The 18,965-nt window shown below is 42.7% G+C and overlaps 1 protein-coding gene and 1 pseudogene across 12 annotated transcripts in view; one reads left to right on the top strand and one right to left on the bottom strand.

The window, feature by feature from the left end:
• KMT2C (lysine methyltransferase 2C) overlaps positions 1–18,965 on the top strand; it is a 291,663-nt gene that overhangs the window by 33,791 nt on the left and 238,907 nt on the right. The gene's annotated exons all lie outside the window — the stretch shown is intronic.
• On the bottom strand, positions 2,914–4,223 carry LOC308623071 (hsc70-interacting protein-like; annotated as a pseudogene). Its single transcript has one exon. The product of its transcript is annotated as a hsc70-interacting protein-like (transcript).

The raw sequence follows: 18,965 nt of genomic DNA, 5'->3' as shown, positions 1-18,965 counted from the left end.
ATACGGGTTCGTGCCCCGGTCTGGGAGGATCCCATATGCCGCGGAGCGGCTGGGCCCGTGAGCCATGGCCACTGGGCCTGTGCGTCCGGAGCCTGTGCTCCGCAACGGGAGAGGCCACGACAGTGAGAGGCCCGCATACCGCAAAAAGAAAAAAAAAAAAAAAAAAAAAAAAAAACTTCAGCTTGGGAGGAATCAGGCTCCCTGACTTCAGACTATACCACGAAGCTACAGTAATCAAGAGGTATGGTACTGGCACAAAAACAGAAATATAGATCAATGCAACAGGATAGAAAGCTCAGAGATAAACCCACGCACACATAGTCACCTTATCTTTGACAAAGGAGGCAAGGATATACAATGGAGAAAAGACAGCCTCTTCAATAAGTGGTGCTGGGAAAACTGGACAGCTACATGTAAAAGAATGAAATTAGGACACTCCCTAACACCATAACAAAAATAAACTCAAAATGGATTAAAGACCTAAATATAAGGCCAGACACTGTACAACTCTTAGAGGAAAACATAGGCAGAACACTCTGTGACATAAATCACAGCAAGATCCTTTTTGACCCCCCTCCTAGAGAAATGGAAATAAAAACAAAAATAAACAAATGGGACCTAATGAAACTTCAAAGCTTTTGCACAGCAAAGGAAACCATAAACAAGATGAAAAGATAACCCTCACAGTGGGAGCAAATATTTGCAAATGAAGCAACTGACAAAGGATTAATCTCCAAAATATACAAGCAGCTCAATACTAAAAAAACAAACAACCCAGTCCAAAAATGGGCAGAAGATCTAAGTAGACATTTCTACCAAGAAGATATACAGAGGGCCAACAAACACAGGATGCTCAACATCACTAATCATTAGAGAAATGAAAATCAAAACTACAATGAGGGGGGCTTCCCTGGTGGCGCAGTGGTTGAGAGTCCGCCTGCCGATGCAGGGCACACGGGTTCGTGCCCCTGTCTGGGAGGATCCTACATGCCACGGGGTGGGTGGGCCCGTGAGCCGTGGCCGCTTAGCCGGTGCATCCGGAGCCTGTGCTCCGCAACAGGAGAGGCCACAGCAGTGAGAGGCCCACGTACCGCAAAAAAAAAACAAAACTACAATGAGGTATCACCTCATACTGGTCAGAATGGCCATAATCAAAAAAATCTATAAACAATAAATGCTGGAGAGGGTGTGGAGAAAAGGGAACCCTGTTGCACTGTTGGTGGGAATGTAAATTGATACAGCCACTCTGGAGCACAGTATGGAGGTTCCTTAAAAAACTAAAAATAGAATTACCATACGACCCAGCAATCCCACTACTGGGCATATATCCTGAGAAAACCATAGTTCGAAAAGAGGTCATGTACCACAGTGTTCACTGCAGCACTATTTACAATAGCCAGGACATGGAAGCAACCTAAGTTTCCATCAACAGATGAATGGATAAAGAAGATGTGGCACATATATATAATGGAATATTACTCAGCCATACAAAGAAACGAAATTGAGTTATTTGTAGTGAGGTGGATGGACCTAGAGTCTGTCATACAGAGTGAAGTAAGTCAGAAAGAGAAAAACAAATACCATATGCTAACACATACATATGGCATCTTAAAAAAAAAAAGGTTCTGAAGAACCTAAGGGCAGGACAGGAATAAAGATGCAGATGCAGAGAATGGACTTGAGGACACAGGGAGGGGGAAGGGTAAGCTGGGGTGAAGTGAGAAAGTGGCATGGACATATACACACTACCAAATGTAAAATAGATAGCTAGTGGGAAGCAGCTGCATAGCACAGGGAGATCAGCTCGGTGCTTTGTGACCACCTAGAGGGGTGGGATAGGGAGGGTGGGAGGGAGACGCAAGAGGGAGGAGATATGGGGATATATGTATGTGTATAGCTGATTCACGTTGTTATAAAGCAGAAACTAACACACATTGTAAAGCAATTATACCTCAATAAAGTTAAAAAAAAATCTTCAGCTTGTTGAATTCACTTCAATAATTCACTTAAATAATTATTGAGCACCTTAAATTTACCAGGCAGTAGTCTGTAGCTATGGGAAATAACAGCAGTGAGCAAAACAGGCCATGTTCACTGTCCTCCGAAAGCTCACAGTTTGGTGGGGGTAGGGGAGGAGGCGAACAAGGAGGTAGAATGTTCAGTAAGAAGATGTTAAGTGTTTTTTTTTTAATGTGGAAATATGAAACATTTATTTTAGATATCAGAGAAGAACAGAGCTAAGTACTCCAATGTTACTGCAGCAGTATAAAAATCATGCCTTCACCACAGCGTAAGATTTAAATGCATCTGCGTAAGGGTACACATGTAAAATGTAGTAAGATTGCTGCTGCCCTGCCAGGTACTTCCAGTCCCTACCCAGGTCCTACTGCAATACTGGTGGTCCCAATAGTTTCGTGGAAGCAAATCATTAAAAAATAATAATAATAGGGCTTCCCTGGTGGCGCAGTGGTTGAGAGTCCGCCTGCTGATGCAGGGGATGCGGGTTCGTGCCCCGGTCTGGGAAGATCCCACATGCTGCAGAGCGGCTGGGCCCGTGAGCCATGGCCGCTGAGCCTGCGCGTCCGGAGCCTGTGCTCCGCAACGGGAGAGGCCACAGCAGTGAGAGGCCCGCGTACCACACACACAAAAAAAAATAATAATAATAATAATAAAGCAATTAAAAAGACAAATCAGAGTGCTTCAGTGACCATATATCCAACTCAAACTTTATCTACTTAAATGATCTTCCCACTAATCTTTATTTCACTCAAACTTGAACAATAAACCTTCCATACTGAAGTATCTTCCTTGCCTAATTAATCCAAAGGAAAAAACCAAAATGATTAGTAAAGAAAAATGTAGGGATTAACACACCCTTTTAATTGGTTTTAAATACTTTTAAGGTTTAAAAATTGTTTAAAGTTTTTAATTTCTAGTAAGAAAACATTATCTGAATGAATACCCTAATGGCAAACCACTGTAAAAATGTTTCAGCTGCATTTGGGGCAGAGGGGTAGGGATTATCTTCAAAGCACCCTAGCTTTCTTCATGAGAAGGTCAGAGGTACACTGGTTTGTATTATTGCGACATCCATCAGGTGATCTAAGTTGCTTTTCCTTCAGCAGGGGCTTTATTTGTCAGAAGGGCCTTATGCTTGACCTCCAAATTTGGCCGACAATTTACTGATGAGATTCATAACCTTTGAGTTGCTCTGATATTTGCCGGGTTCTGAGCCACATCCTGGAAGGCCACCGTAACTTCTGGATCCTGCATGGCTGCAAGAACCTCTGGATCACTAAGAATTTCATTGAGCCCAGGCATTCCTGCCATTCCAGGCATGCCCCCTCCCCTTGCAGGCATTCTGCCTGGAAAGCCACCTGGAAAAGAGCCACACTGAGCCCCTGATTGTCATCTGGCTTCTTCCTCCCTCAGGGCTCTCTCATGTTCTTCGCGAGCCTTCTTGGCCCTTTGTGTTCTTTCTTTGATCTCTCGCTCTTCACGTTTTTGCTCATACTTTCTCCGATGTTCAGCAATTTTCTGGGCCCTTGGTTGAACTTCTTTCAGCATCGCACTAGCATCTTCATCATAATCCAGCTTACAGGCAAGGGCTAGATCCTGGGCAGCTTCTTCCCAATGGCCCAAAAGTCTGTATGCTTTCCCTTGCCACTTGTATGGCTGAGCAGAATCAGGATTTATTTCAATAGCTCTGTCACAGTCTCCGATGGCAGCATTTGGCTTCTGTAATTTGATGAAGACGCTTGCTCTTTTCCCATACAGAATGGCCAAACGAGGATTTAGCTTGATGGCATCTGTGACCAAGTCAGTGGCTTTCTGTAGTTCACCATCATTTAGGGCATCAGCGGCAGCTACTTTTTTATCATTTGCCTGATCCGTCATCTCCTCAGTTACCTCTGCACTTTCATCTCCCATTTCTTGAGGGGCATCAGTGTCTGGTTCAGTCACACCTTCATTGTCAATTTCTAGATCACTTTCCTCACTTGATGGTTCCTCTGTCTTTATGTTTTCCTCCGCCTTCTTACTATCTTTTTTCTTCCTTGGTATTTTCTTCCAATTTAGTTTTATGAGTAGCAGGTGGTATTTTACCCCCCATGCTCTCCACCCACTCCCGCAGGAAGCGCATTTCCTTGGTGTGCAGAACGCTCGGGTCCTGCTTGCACATTTTCATGAAGGCTTGAAAGCTCACTCACTTTGCGGGGGTCCATGGTCCGGAGGCGGCGGGCGCGGCGAGGCTGCGGCCTGGTTCCAGGCCCAATGTTAAGTGTTATGGAGAAAAATAAAGCAATGCAGGGGGAAGGGCGAGGCTGAGTCGGGTTATTTCAATGACGTTATCAGGGAAGGCTTCAATGCAGTGACCTTTGATGGAGTCTCAAAGGTAGTAAGAGTGCAAGGTCAAGAGGTGCGGTGGAAGAGCATTTCAGACAGAGGGCCTCTCCCGGAGCACACAGGCCCGGGGCACGAGTGAGCTGGCGCCTTCCGAGACCTGGAAGGAGAGCTGGGGCGGGTGGCAGGGCTGAGTGATGGCTGGCAGAGAGGGGGAGCAGGACGTCAGAGCGTGCAGGGCCTTGTAGACCACTGTGAGGTCTTTTGGCTTTTATTCCGGGTGAGATGAGATACCTTTGGGGGCTTTTGAGCAGAGGGCTGACCTTATCTGACTAACACTTTGAAAGGTTCATGCTGGCTGCTGTGTTGAGACTAGGATGAAGGGGATAAAGGCTGAAGCAGGCATGGTAGTTACGAAAATATTGCAAGCAGCCAGGTGAGAGATATTTTGGAAAAAGACGTCAGAGAAGTGATTCTGTATATATTTTGAAGGTAGAGCTGAAAGGATCTGTGGAGGAGTTGGGTGTGAGATGTGAGAAGAAGAGAGGGGTGATGTTCACGTTTCTGGTAGTCCATGTGACCAGCGCCGTAAAGATGTGGTCTATCTCTTCGTGTATGTCTAGTTTATTTGGAACGAAAACCTTTCCTGGATGCTCTCAGCAGATTTCCCCTTGGATCCTTTTGGCTGTGATTGGTCATGTATTCCTGTTGTAGGTCCAGGTGAGGCCAGGAAAGCCAACATCTGTTCCTCTGAGGCCTTCTAATGGGAGGTGGCCTCTGACAGCAAGAACAGGTTGATGGGGACGGGGGGTGGAGTGGCTGCTGGTTGGGTAACAGTAGTGGCTTCCGTATGTCACTGCCCACTTTTCTGTCGGGTTGGTCATCCTTTAAAATTTTTTTTAAAAAGTGACTTGTAAATACTCTTTCTTTACATGTTAAGAAAATAAGGTCTTGTAATAATAGATTCTAAATATTTCCAAGCCATATATTTTAATGAGGTTTTTTACTCAGAGATCAGTTTTCTAATTTTGAAATAAATGAATCCTTTCAAAGTTACAAGTGGGGGCAGGTGAATGCGGAGACTGATGCATAATTTATAGTTTTTCCTACTCTAGGTGCAAGTGTCATTTTAACCTGAATGCTGGCTGGTCATTCTTTATAAAACTCATTTGGGGTCTTTAAGGGCAGCAGTGGAGTGGATGGGAAAAACAGAACCACCCTGACTCCTTTTTGCCCCATGGATCTCTCTCTCGTTACTGCTTCCTACCACTGAAGATGTGCAGCTTCATCCGAGGCAGTCTTCAGTAGGTTTTCTTCTTACAGTTTCTTCTTGCTTCTCTCTTCAGTGGTCATTGTCTACTGACTTGTCCTTCCCTCCCTCCCTCTCTTCCTTCACCAACAAAGCTGTAACTGGCTTATTATAACAGGAGAACTTTGTTTTATTATATGATTAATTGTCCATCCTCCGACATGGGAGGCAGTGTAGCTCTAAGATTTGAGTGTGCTCTTCCTCCTCAGTCACAGCAGAGCTTTGAGCTTCACCTCCACTGCTTACTAGTGGTGTGACCCAGACTGCTTCATTGCACAGCTCCATTCCTGTTGTGCTAGGGATGGCATTCCCATCAAATAATGCAAATGCTGCTTCCTGGAGTTGTACAATGGGGTGGTTCTGATGTGACTTGAGGCAAGTTAATTCAGCCCTGAGTTTTCAATGAGATCATCAATGTGGAATTCTAAGAACACTGCCTTTAAGAGACTTAAGAGGAAATGATGAACAATTCCATAGCCCTTCATTTTTACCTTTGACTAAGGGTTGATTACTAATAACTAATCAGGTGGGGAAGTAGGGTCATTGTGACGTAGCTGTGAGGTATTATGGAAGGTATTTCATAAAAACCTCTATTTTTCCCCCTCTGCACACATCATTGTTAAAAAAGCAATTGTGAGTATATGAGTTTGGATCATTTCCGCAGTTCAGCTGGAGCTCTGAGGCCTTTCCAAGGCTTTAGTTGTGTTGATGCCCAGGGTGGGGGTGGGTACAGATAGGTGAGATACATTTACAGTTGTTTCATGATACCTTATCAAGGCATAGCCAAGAAGGGAATTCAGTGCAAGCAAGTGAAAATATATTTAGTTTTCTTTTTCCAAAGTGTTCATTTAATACACTTTTGGTAGGATATTAGAACAATTTCTAAGTTCCAAGTTCTGTGCTTAAAATCAGGAGATTCTCTAAGGAGTCACTGGTTTAGTGTACCATAATTCAAGTAGAGTTACAACACCGTTAACGGTAGTTGTTGGGAATTTAGGGGTTTAGGGCTCAAAATAAATACACATTCACTTATGTCCTTTTTTGTGCAGGATACTTTTTTGGGGGAATGGTTTAAGTGTAGATTTACAAGGAAAATCAATTTAGTGCATATTAAGTACAGTGTATTCCTTTTGATCAAAACTTGCCTAGAGGAATGTTTTTCCAGTAGGTGCAGAAGGGAGTGTAATTGTAAAAAAGATTGTTTTATTCTTTTTTTTAAATTTGGCTGCGTGTGGGACCTTTTTAGTTGCGACATGCGGGGTCTTGGCTGCAGCATGTGGGATCTAGTTCCCTGACCAGGGATTGAACCCGGGCCCCCTGCATTGGGAGTGCGGAGTCTTAACCACTGGACCACCAGGGAAGTCTCAAGATTGTTTTATTCTTAATGAAGTTATGTCTTAGAGCAAGAGAAAGGTACATAAATCTTTCCTTATATTAGCCCTATATTATAATTTGACTTACAACCTTGTAGCTTTAGATTTGTAGAGTGATTACTAACCACCTGTCACTGTGTGGAATCTGTAAAGACTCCATGGTGAAATGAATATATAGGAGAACGGTAGGAGTTACGTGCTAGTGCATATCCAGGCAGAAGGAGCAACCTAAGGATCGGTGGCACAGACCTGCGAAGTTGCTCGGCCCATTTGTAAAGTGTTCAGTGTTAATAAAAATACAATATACTGTATATCATAGTTCCCACATTGAACTTAACCATAACTAATGATACAATTGTGGCTCTAAAGCAGTTGTCTCCAAACTTATATTTGTTTTCTTTTCTTTCTTAAACATTTATTATTTATTTATTTTAAAAATTTATTTATTTTATTTGGTTTTGGCTGCATTGGGTCTTTGTTGCTGTGCGTGGGCTTTCTCTAGTTGCGGCGAGCAGGGGCTACTCTTCGTTGCGGTGCGCGGGCTTCTCATTGTGGTGGCTTCTCTTGTTGTGGAGCACGGGCTCTAGGCGTGCGGGCTTCAGTAGTTGTGGCGTGAGGACTCAGTAGTTGTGGCTCGCAGGCTCTAGAGTGCAGGCTTAGTAGTTGTGGTGCACAGGCTTTGTTGCTCTGCGGCATGTGGGATCTTCCTGGACCAGGGCTCGAACCCATGTCCCCTTCATTGGCAGAGGATTCTTAATCACTGCGCCACCAGGGAAGTCCCAAACATATTGGAATCATGCCTCCATTAGTAAGAATTTGAATCCTTGGTCTCAACATCTGTATCCTTTTTATTTTTCTTTTTGAAATAAATAGTGTACATCTATCACAATCCTTATATTAATATGGATTGCTAAATTTTAGGAGAGCTAAATTTCACATTCCTTATTAATCTCAAGTTCTAAGATTTGCAGGTCTGTGATTGGGACATTTAAGTGTGTTGTGTGCATTCTGCTTTGGAGACCACTACTCTAAAAGACCATGGTATAAAGAAGATTCAGAATGTTCGTTTTTTTCTGCTTTGAATGTTAAGTTTAATGTTAAGTAGATGGTTGGGATAGAGAGAGTGATGATGAGTGGAATCTTTGAATCCCGAAGAGGCCATTGGAGGAATCAGAGTATTGGTGAAATAAAAAGTTTGAGTTCTGGGTCTGCATTCTGTGAAGGCTGTAAATGAATATTCATGTCTCCTTAACATTTATTTAGTATCCACTATGCGCCAGGCACTCTTCCCAGCAATTTCATATATGTTACTTAATCCACAACCCTTTTACTGATGAAGAATCCAGCTTGTTAATTTATGTAAGTGGGAAAAAGCCAGAATTTTTCCAGGACTTTGACTCAAAGCTCTTTGTTTTTCTCTTTTTACTACAGCTCTTTTGAGGAGCTCTAAAATCTAGTTGAGGAGTTAGGAGAAATAGATATTCAACAAAGTGTTAAAGAGGAAATTCTAAGTCCTTGGAATAGTGACTGTGTTTCTTGGGTCAGAGCTCTGTCTAGCCAAGTGCATACAGAAGATGTTTAATAAATACCTGTTAAGCATTCAAGGAGTCTTAGTATCAAGCAGCGAGGGATTTTAAGACATGTGGACTTGAGCCTCAGCACTTCCATTTCCTAACTGTATGACCTTGACCAGTTACTTACCCTCCCTGAGCCTTAGTTTCCTTATCTGAAAAATGGGGGACTCAATCTCAGTTGCACTGGGTTGTTATGAGAATTAAATGATAATGTATAAGATGCCTAACTCACAGGGTCCATTACGTGTTACCTAGCTTCTCTAATGACTTTGAACACAGATACAGGAAGGTTATGTACTTGTTGTAAGTGTTGGTTCTCTAGTCTCCAGGGAGGTGTGTGACAACATTGCTCCCCTCCAGTTTCTACCTCCACCAGTTCCTTTCGGAGCTGGTAAAAATTAAAAATACCTTACGGTAACATAGTGCATTATTTTGTTTCAAATGGTAAATAGTAAGGTAAAATGTAGTGTTTGTGGCCAGTGTATGGTAAACTCGGATGTCTAGGATACTCTCTTACATCATTTAATTTAATGGTTTTTTTCTGTGGGGGGGTGGTATATACAGGCCAGCGTGAAGAAGAAAATGAAAACATCCACAACTTCACTGTTAACACAACCCTTGCTGGCTTAAAAAAATTCCATGTACGTGATTAAGAAATTTAAATTCTATAAACCAGAAGCCCCCTCTATTAGCTTGGGTGTCATAAAAAAATACCACAGACGGGTGGCTTAAACAACAGAAACTTATTTTCTCACAATTTTGGAGTCTGGAAGCCCCAGATCAGGGTGTAAGCAGGTTGAGTTTCTTCTGAGGCCTCTCTCCTTGGCTCGCAGATGGCCGCCTTCTCACTGTGTCCTCACCAGGTCAGCCCTCTGTGTTGTCCGTGTTCTCATCTCCTCTTCTTTTTTTTTTAAATTTTTATTTCTATTTTTAATTTTTTAAAAAATAAATTTATTTATTTTATTCATTTATTTTTGGCTGTGTTGGGTCTTTGTTGCTGTGCGCAGGGCTTTCTCTAGTTGCAGCGAGCGGGGGGCTACTCTTCGTTGCTGTGCGCGGGCTTCTCATTGCGGTGGCTTCTCTCGTTGTGGAGCACGGGCTCTAGGCGTGCGGGCTTCAGTAGTTGCGGCACGTGGGCTCAGTAGTTGTGGCTCGTGGGCTCTAGAGCACAGGCTCAGTAGTTGTGGTGCACAGTCTTAGTTGCTCCACGGCATGTGGGATCTTCCCGGACCAGGGATCGAACCTGTGTCCCCTGCATTGGCAGGCGGATTCTTAACCACTGTGCCACCAGGGAAGTCCTCATCTCCTCTTCTTAAAAGGACATTTGTCATACTGGATTCGGGCTCACTCTAACACACTGGTTTTAACTTCATTACCTCTTTATAGGCCGTATCTTCAGACACAGTCACACTCTGAGATGCTGGGTGTGTGGGCTTCAGCATGTGAATTTGGGGCGAGCACAGTTCAGCCTGTAACTGTCCTACCCTTGAAACTGCTAGTGACTGTTGTATTTATATAGTTCCAGAAGAAGTTCCTGTTCGTATATCTGTGGGCATATGAAGTTATATAACTAGGGGTAATTAAATTAGTTTCTTTGAACTTAATGTGAACAGTATACATAGCAGCAAAGAATTACTGTAGGTTTGTGCTAGGTTGGGGAAATGAACTTGTTATATGGAACCAGACATGATGGTATATTTATGGGTGTGTATGTGTGTGTGTAGTATATATGAGTTTGTTTATGTAAATGCCAGTATACGAAAGCCTCTTCAATGTAAAGTTGACTAGTTTCATATTTGTCTTAAGTGCTTGATGTGCTAAAACTTTTTTTTGTGTCAACCTATGAGTTTGATTTATTCATTCAGTCCTTACTGCGTACATACTGCTGTGTCAGGTACTCTGTTAGGCATTGGAAGTATGCAGGATCATAAGATGAGATCCCTGCCCATCAGCCCTAACGTTGGGTGAATCGGCAAGGGTGGTGAGACAAGTGGAGATATGGACAGGCTTCTGAGTCCTGAAAAGAGGAGGAGCTCTTTGTACCCTGAGGCTTACACAACGCTTTTCTAGAGGAGGTAACACTAAACTGAAGCTTGTAAGGACCGTCCAAAGAGGGTTTCAGGCAGAGGGAATAGCACATGTAAAGGCAGACAGTTTTGAAGGGGATGATAAAAGGTTAAATATGGTGAAAGTATAACATGGAGAGGAGCGATAGTAGATGAGGCTGAGCTGGTGGCATAAGTTGCATCATGAAGGGTCTTTTATGCTGTATTAAGAAGTTTGTGGGGCTTCCCTGGTGGCACAGTGGTTAAGAATCCGCCTGCCAACGCAGGAGACACAGGTTCGAGCCCTGGTCCGGGAAGATCCCACATGCTGCGGAGCAACTAAGCCCGTGTGCCACGAGTACTGAGCCCGTGAGCCTAGATCCCACACTCCGCAACAAGAGAAGCCACCACAATAAGCATGCGCACCACAACGAAGAGTGGCCCACGCTCTCCACAACTAGAGAAAGCCCGCACGCACCAACGAAGACCCAACACAGCCAAAAATAAATAAATTATTTTTAAAAAGTTTGTATTTCTTTCTTTTTTTTTTTTTTAAGAAGTTTGTATATCTGTCTCTAAGGCTTGCAGTGTGCCACCACTGAAGGATGAAAGAAGGAGAGCAGCACTGTATTTGCATTTTCAAAGTATCTGTCTGCATTGGTATGGAGGATGAACGGAGGGAGATTGGAAGTGGTTGGGTGTTGGCAGGTGAGAGGAATGACTGCCTGGAAGAAGGCAGTTCGGGGGATGACAGAGAGGCAGCAAACTGAAAAGAGGTTTCAGAGGTAGGATCAATAGGGCTTATTCAGGAAGGGGAGAAAACTGAAGTGATTGAAGTTTCTAGGCGGATGGAACAGCTTTGGGTAGAAAGAAGTCAGATGATGACAGGTTGAGTTTTGGATCTGTTGAACTAAAAGTGCCTGTGTTCCATTCAAGCGAAGATGCTCACTGGGAATTTGGATGTGTGGAGGGTGGGTGTGGACTGGAGCTGAGACCCGGTGTGAAGGTGGGAGCTGAGGGCATAAGAACCTGTCTGGTGAAAAGAAGCAACTGGGAGCTGTATTCCAGGGAGCGTTAGTATTTTCACTGGTGGTCAGAAGGAAACACCGTAAAGTTGGCCAGAGAAGCCAGGAGATAGATTTCTAGCCGGTCTGTGTATGGTGTACAGTGTCGGTGGTTCTAGGGATAACTGTGGGGTGAGATGAAGATGACTTAGAGAGTGTCTGATAGATTTGACTATCTGCTATCTGGAACAGTGGGTTTGTTAACCAGATTACAGAAGGTTCTGTGGTGAATTAGAGACGAGAAAGAATAGGCACGAATAACGGACGAGACTTTCTAAAGAAGGTAACGTATATGGTATCCGAGAGGAAGGAAGCGGGGCTCGGGAGAGACGGACATTTAGACGTAGGTAAGGCTAGATTTACGGGAGAGAGACAGTGAGTGGCAGGAGTGGTGGGAGTGGGAGAGGTTAAAGAGAAGCCAAAAAGGGGGGGCATTTTGGAGTAAGGGGTTGACTTGGGACCCACAGCACATGCTGTTGGTAACTTACGTAAGCACACGTAAGGGTGGGTACCTCAGTATTGCATTCATTTGATTTTTAAAATGGTGCTACTGTGAATGTTTTGGTGAGCTTTTATTCTTTATTTTTTCCTCCCCTACTAAATGGCTATCTTGGATAATCTCTTGAGTGTGAATTGGAATATCCTCAATTTGTCTCAGGACCAAAGATATTCTGGTATCAGGAACTCGTTTTTTTTTTTTCATTTTCAATTACACTTAAGTAGGAAAAGCTGAATTAGTGAATCTGTTAACACAGCGTTGAGATGCTTTTCTGGTGATGGGGAAAGGAATCTAGCTAGCACTCTGAGTTAGCCTGTTACACTGGGGAAGAAGGTAGTTGTATAAGCTTCCTAGGGCTATTGTAAGAGTACCAGAAACAGAAATTTTCTGTCTCACATCTGCTACAGGCCTCTCTCCTAGTTTCTGGTGGTTGCTGGGCAGTCCTTGGTGTTCCTTGACTTGCAGCTGCATCACTCCAGTCTGTCTCCATTGTCACAAGACCTTCTCCCTGTATGTCTGTGTCTCTTTGTCCAAATTACCCTCTTATAAGGACACTGGCCATACTAGATTTAGGTCTCATCTTACTCCAGTATGACCTTATCTTAACTTGATTACATCTGCAAAGACCCTATTTCCAAATCAGGTCACATTTCTCAGGTTCCAGGTGGACATGAATTCTGGGGACAGTATTCAACCAAATATGGTAGTTTTAGAAATGAATTTCTAAAGTGAAATTTCATGCATCAACTAAAGTTGTACAGCGGGTTTTTATAATACGAATGGAATTGTCAAAGCAGGCCCATTAGAATTGTTTTAACCTATTTAGGGCTTAAGTCTTTGTGATTATACGTTTTTAGTGTTGTAAACCAATTCAGATGAAATCCTATAAATCTAAATCTGAATTATAAATTAAAACTTCTCCACTTTTATTATTTTTAAGTATAAGAATACCATTATTACCAAGGAGAGATCATTGAGGATAATCTTTTCTGATGAGAAAATGATGAGAAATACCATTGTATGTTTTAAAGTAGATGGTTGTAAAATGCTTACTGTTGGATTCCCCTCTGCCCCCCAGATACCAGACTGGTTTGTGAAAAAAATAAACCTTTTTATTCTAAATCTAGTAGTAAAAAAAGAAATTTAACCTAGTCTGGGTAGATATCACCTGAAGATGTAACTTTTTTTTTTAGTTTCTTTGTACATAATTCCTGCTTTTTTCTTGTGTTTTCTGTTTTCAGGGATGGTAGAAAGGTACATTTTCTTCATTGTCTTGCCTTCTTTTAAAATTTATGTCAGGCTTCATCCAGGTCTTTCTGCTGTATTTTAGACCAGTGCTATCCAGTAGCGCTTTCTGTAGTGATGGAAATGCTCTATATCTATGCTTTTCACTGTGGTAGCCGCTGGAAATGGAGCTGGTGGGACTGAGGAGCTGAATTTTAATAGTATTTAATTTTAATTTTAATTAATTTAAATTTAAGTAGTCACATGTAGCTAGTAGCTGCTGTGTTGCTCAGCCCAATTCTAGACCTCTCTCCGATTTCTCTCTCCAGTCCTGCCTGCCTTTTCTCTCAGGTGGTCATTGTTATTAGTTTGGGGTCTGTCCTACCAAAATTTTTTTGGTGTATATGTAAGAAATACATGCACATGTTTGAATATATACTGGTATTTTAAAAAAATACATTTATTTATTTATTTATTTATGGCTGCGTTGTGTCTTCGTTTCTGCGCGCTGGCTTTCTCTGGTTGTGGCATGCAGGCTTTTCATTGCAGTGGCTTCTCTTGTGGAGCACAGGCTCCAGGTGTGTGGGCTTCAGTAGTTGTGGCGCACAGGCTCAGTAGTTGTGGTGCATGGGTTTAGTTGCTCCCGGACCAGGGCTCGAACCTGTGTCCCCTGCATTGGCAGGCGAATTCTTAATCACTGTACCACCAGGGTAGTCCTGTGTGTGTGTTTTTAAATGTATTAAGAGATTTACTTACAGATGTGTCATTATATAGGGCTACATTTTTTTTTCCTCCCAACCTGGATGCTTCACTCTACATATTATGCTAATATGGGATTTGGGGAGTTTGATCAGTTTACATTACTGTAAATCATAGGTACGTCTTAAAGTATTTCTAATTCTAACAGTACACGTCCTCATCATAAATTCAAACTCGAACAAAAGGTATAAATCACAAGTGCAGGTCTACTCCCCAGAGTTAGTCACTGGAAACTTTCTTGTATTTCTTTCCAGATGTTTTTCATTTGTAGGTAAGAGATGTCTGTATGTAGGGGAAAAAAAAAAAGAAAAGATATAGGTATGTATTTTTTGAAAACAAATGGAATTATGCTGTAAACACTGTTCTGTAACTTGCTTCTTTTGCTTAACAGTGTATCTTGTACAACTTTTCATAGGTACATGTTGATTAATAATGTAGGTACAATTCAGTGATAATTGAAATAAAGTGTTTTTCCATTTATTGAATCCTATTTTTTTTTAATTAGGTTTTTTTTTTTCGTTGCACCGGGTCTTAGTTGTGGCATGCGAACTCTTAGTTGCGGCCTGCATGTGGGATCTAGTTCCATGACCAGGGATGAACCTGGGCCCCCTGCATTGGGAGCGTGGAGTCTTACCCCCTGTGCCACCAGGGAAGTCCCCCTGAATCCTATTTTTAAGAATTACTAATATTATTAAATCATGTTATATAATTGTCAGTAGGGATGGCTCAGGTAAAATCTAATAGGAAAGGCTGGATTAAAATTTTAAACTTGCGGGACTTTCCTGGTGGTCCATTGGTTAAGACTCTGCACTCTCAGCGTAAGGGGCACAGGTTTGATCCCTGATCAGGGAACTAAGATCCCACATGCCGCACGGTGTGGCCAAAAAAAAAAAAAAAATTTTTTTTTTTTTGAAAACTTGTACTATATATGCCTATTTGCAAGCGTAACGGAGTTTGGTCTTTTTAATGTACGTGGTCTTTTAAAAATATCTTATTCTGATGTCTCTTGTCTATTGTAAAACCCCACTTAAACTTTTGGGAGCTGATTTCTATCTTTTTGCTTTAAGATAACACTGTTCTGCAGTTATTCTTCTGAGAGATTGAAGTGATTCTGTTTTAAAGGAATGCGTAGCAAAATTCTGTATTAAATGCGTTCACTCCTCGTTCCACTTATTGGTCTCATGATCTTAGAAGATGCTTAAGAGCCTGAGCTCTGTATTAATCCAGTGCTGGTTCAGATCCTGGATGTACCACTTAATAATTAATTGTGTGACCATGATCCTCTCCCTGCTTCAGTTTTCTTGTCTGTAAAATGAGGAGTGATGATTGATGTGATGGGTCCATAAAAAGTACTGTGTTAGTTGAAATTATGACAGCTGCTGTAACAGATAAACCCTGAAATCTCAGGGGCTTAAGAAAATAATAGTTTATTCTACTGGGACTTGAGTCAATCTGTTCTCTGATGTCTTCTACACATGACTTTCAAGATTGCCCTGGGCATTGATATCCACCTGGCAGATGGGGGAGGGAGGGGTGCAGGATTGTGTGGGAGCTTTGGAGGTAGGGCCTGGGAGTAGTGAAGAGGTATCCAGCACTTTCGCCCACATTTCATTATCAGGAACTCAGACACATGGCAGGGAGGTTGGGAAATGTAGCCTAGCTGCTTGCCCAGGAGGACAGGGAAAATGCGTTTGGTGAATAGCCAGCCAGTCTTTGCAGTATGTACTCAGCCTAGAGGATGGTTCTAAAGTTGTTGTTAAGCAAGTCACTTTACCTCTTGGCGGGGGTGGGGTGTGGGGGGGTCTATGTTTCCGTCTGTGAAGGGAGGAGGGTGGTGATGATGAGGAGAATGGATAACATTTGTTGAGAACTGCTATGAAGCACTGTTGTAGGAGAACTGCAGATTATAACTGTGTTCATTTATTTAATTCTTTAAGAAGTCCTCAAAGGTAAAGACTATTATCATCTTTTTTTTTTTCTTTTTAACATCCAAGGAAACTAAGGCACAGTCGGAGTCATACATGGAGTTAGGATTTGAACCCAGGCAGTGTTCACTGCAGGGTCTGTGCTTTTAATGCGCTCTACTGAAAGTCTTGTGTAAACACAGCTTCATTTAACCCCCTGGACCCTGCTGTGTCCTGAATCTTTCTTCTCTTGGTGTCTTTTCTTCAGCAGAGGTCTTCTTTGTGCCAAAATAATTTCTTTCAAGTTGCTGCCACCTCCATCTGGGATCTTTTTTTCCTTCCCTCCACTTGCCCTGATATTCAGTAGACTTATAGTCACTCCTTTCCCTTTCCACCGGTTTTTTTTTTTTTTTAACTTTCTATTAGAGAAAATTCGCCCATATCCAAGTGTGTAGAGAATAGTATAATGAACCAGAAAGTACCCATCTTCTAGCTTAAACAGTCATCAACACATGGCCAATGTTTCATTTATACTGTTACCCCCTTCTCCTCTTCTGTTATTTTGGAACAAATTACAGGCATAATTTCATTTATAAATATTTGAGAATGTATCTCTAAAAAGTAAAGACTTAAGAAAACCCAAATACCACCCTCATACCTAAAAATAGTTAACAGTTAAGTCCAGAATACCATCAGATATTGAGTGTTCAGTTTAACAGGTGTCTCAATTTAAAAACAAAACAAAACAAAACCAGTTTGTTTGAATCAGGAGCTGAATGAGGCCCACACACTGTGATTAAGTCTTTTTTACTCTATAGGTTCCTACCTCCTTTTTTCCTTGCCATTTATTTGTTGAAGAAACAAGTTATTTGCCCTGTAGAGTTTCCTGCTGTTTGGATTTTGCTGATTGTATCCCTGAGGTTTCACATGTCTTTCTAGTCTCTGTATTTCCAAGTTCAGGTTCACCCTTGAACAACCTTGGGGTTAGGGATGCCAATCCTCTGCACAGTTGAAATTCTGTGTATAACTTCTTTGTGTGTGTGTGTGTGTGTGTAACTTTCAAGGCAGCCCTCCGTATCTGTGGTTCTGCATCCACAGATTCACCCAATTACAGATTGTATAGTACTGCAGTACCTATTCACTGGAAAAACTCCATGTGTAAGTGCACCTGCCTAGTTCAAACCTGGGTGATTCAGGGGTCAACTGTACGTAGTTGGAGCTAGAGGCTTGATCAGATTCGAGTTCCATTTTATTTTCCATGACTGCTGCTCATGTTGCAGTGCATTCTTTCATCTAGAGGCACATAATGTCTGGTTGTCTCTTTTTGTGATACTGGCAGCTACTGATGACCAGTGTCTGGGTCTGATTCATTTACTAGGTTGTAAAGTGGTGATGTTCTGTTTCGCCTTCAGTTTTTTAGCTGGAATGCTTTTTATAAAGAGAAAAATCCCCCTCACCTGTTGTTTGGTTGCCTAGTGTAACAGTTTATGTAGGAAAGGCAGGATAAATGTTTGATTCTTTCTCTTTATTTATCAGTTTGTGGTGTAATGAGTTGGTTCATGAGCATTTCCCAACTGTGTTTGATAGGTTTTTCTTATTCTTATTTTTTATGTATAAGTCACTGTGCAGGAAAGTATCTGAAATTAACAGATAAAGGCAAGATTCCACCACAGTCACTGGCTGCTGGGGGACCAGTACAGTGTGGCAGAAATAGTGTTCTACACATACTGGGGAGCCTGTAACAGAGGTGCTTAGCTTGAAGGTTGGGAAAGAGCTCTGTAGTTGATCTTGAGCTGCGTTCTGAAGGTTGAATAGCAGTTTGCTTCTGGAGGAGGTGACTCCTTTCCAGGCAGAGGGAGCAGCATGTGCAGTGGCTCTGGGGGGTGAGTGCATTTGTAACTGTGGGGACTTCTTACGGCTGAGCTGGTGTGCTTGGTACAGGAGGCTGCAGAGATGGTGGGGATTTTCAGTCGATTAAGGAAGAGTTTTGACTTAACTCTGAAGGCCATGGAGAGACACTGAAAGGTTTTTATCCAGGTGAATGACATGAGAAACACATCTCATGAGGATCACTTTGGCAGCACTGTGGAGAGTGACTCATGGTGCCCTTTTCTGAACTGCTTATACAGATTTGGTTTCTTTCTTTGTATTGCTCCCTTCTTCTTCCCCCATTGCCGCCGACACACACACACACACACACACACACACACACACACACACACACACACACACACACACACACACACACACACACACACACACACACACACACACACACACACACACACACACACACACACACACACACACACACACACACACACACACCACCCCCCCCACCCCCCCCCCCCCCGTGGGTAACTGTGAAGGCTAGAAAGGAGGCTGTCTGGGAAAAAAAAGTGGTTGGTTGCAGTGGTTGAGAAGTCACTGCTGCTGTCCAAGCAGTACAGTGCTAGGCGTCATAGGAGAAATGATGACAGAAACTGTAGATGACTGACGAGCACTTAACTGTGGTGCCAGGCGCTGTTCCAGCATGCTACTACCCCCATTGTACAGACGAGCAGATGTGCAGGGGAAGTGAAGGGACTTGCTCCAGGTTATACTCTAGTAAGAGGCAGAGGTGCAATGGAACCTGAGCATCTGGCCTCATCCGAGTTTGTGCTTTGTGCCTAATGCACACCAAGCAGTCCCCATAACATGTGTCATATAATCCCTCCCCTCCCAGGGTTTCCAGGCCTCTGACCCTTCCCCTTAGTCTTATATCAACATAGTCTTTCCCAGGGTTTCTGGTCTAGCAGCCGCTTATCCCATAACAAAGTGAGAATCCCCAGTGTGGCTGGTGATACAGTTTGATCCCTGAACTGTGGGGGGAG

This window comes from Mesoplodon bidens, assembly GCF_964165515.1.
Source record: "Mesoplodon bidens genome assembly, chromosome: 9".
NCBI classification, from domain to species: Eukaryota; Metazoa; Chordata; class Mammalia; order Artiodactyla; family Ziphiidae; genus Mesoplodon; species Mesoplodon bidens.
The sequence above is the reverse complement of the archived record's forward strand: the minus strand, read 5'-3'. Positions and strand labels throughout refer to the sequence as shown.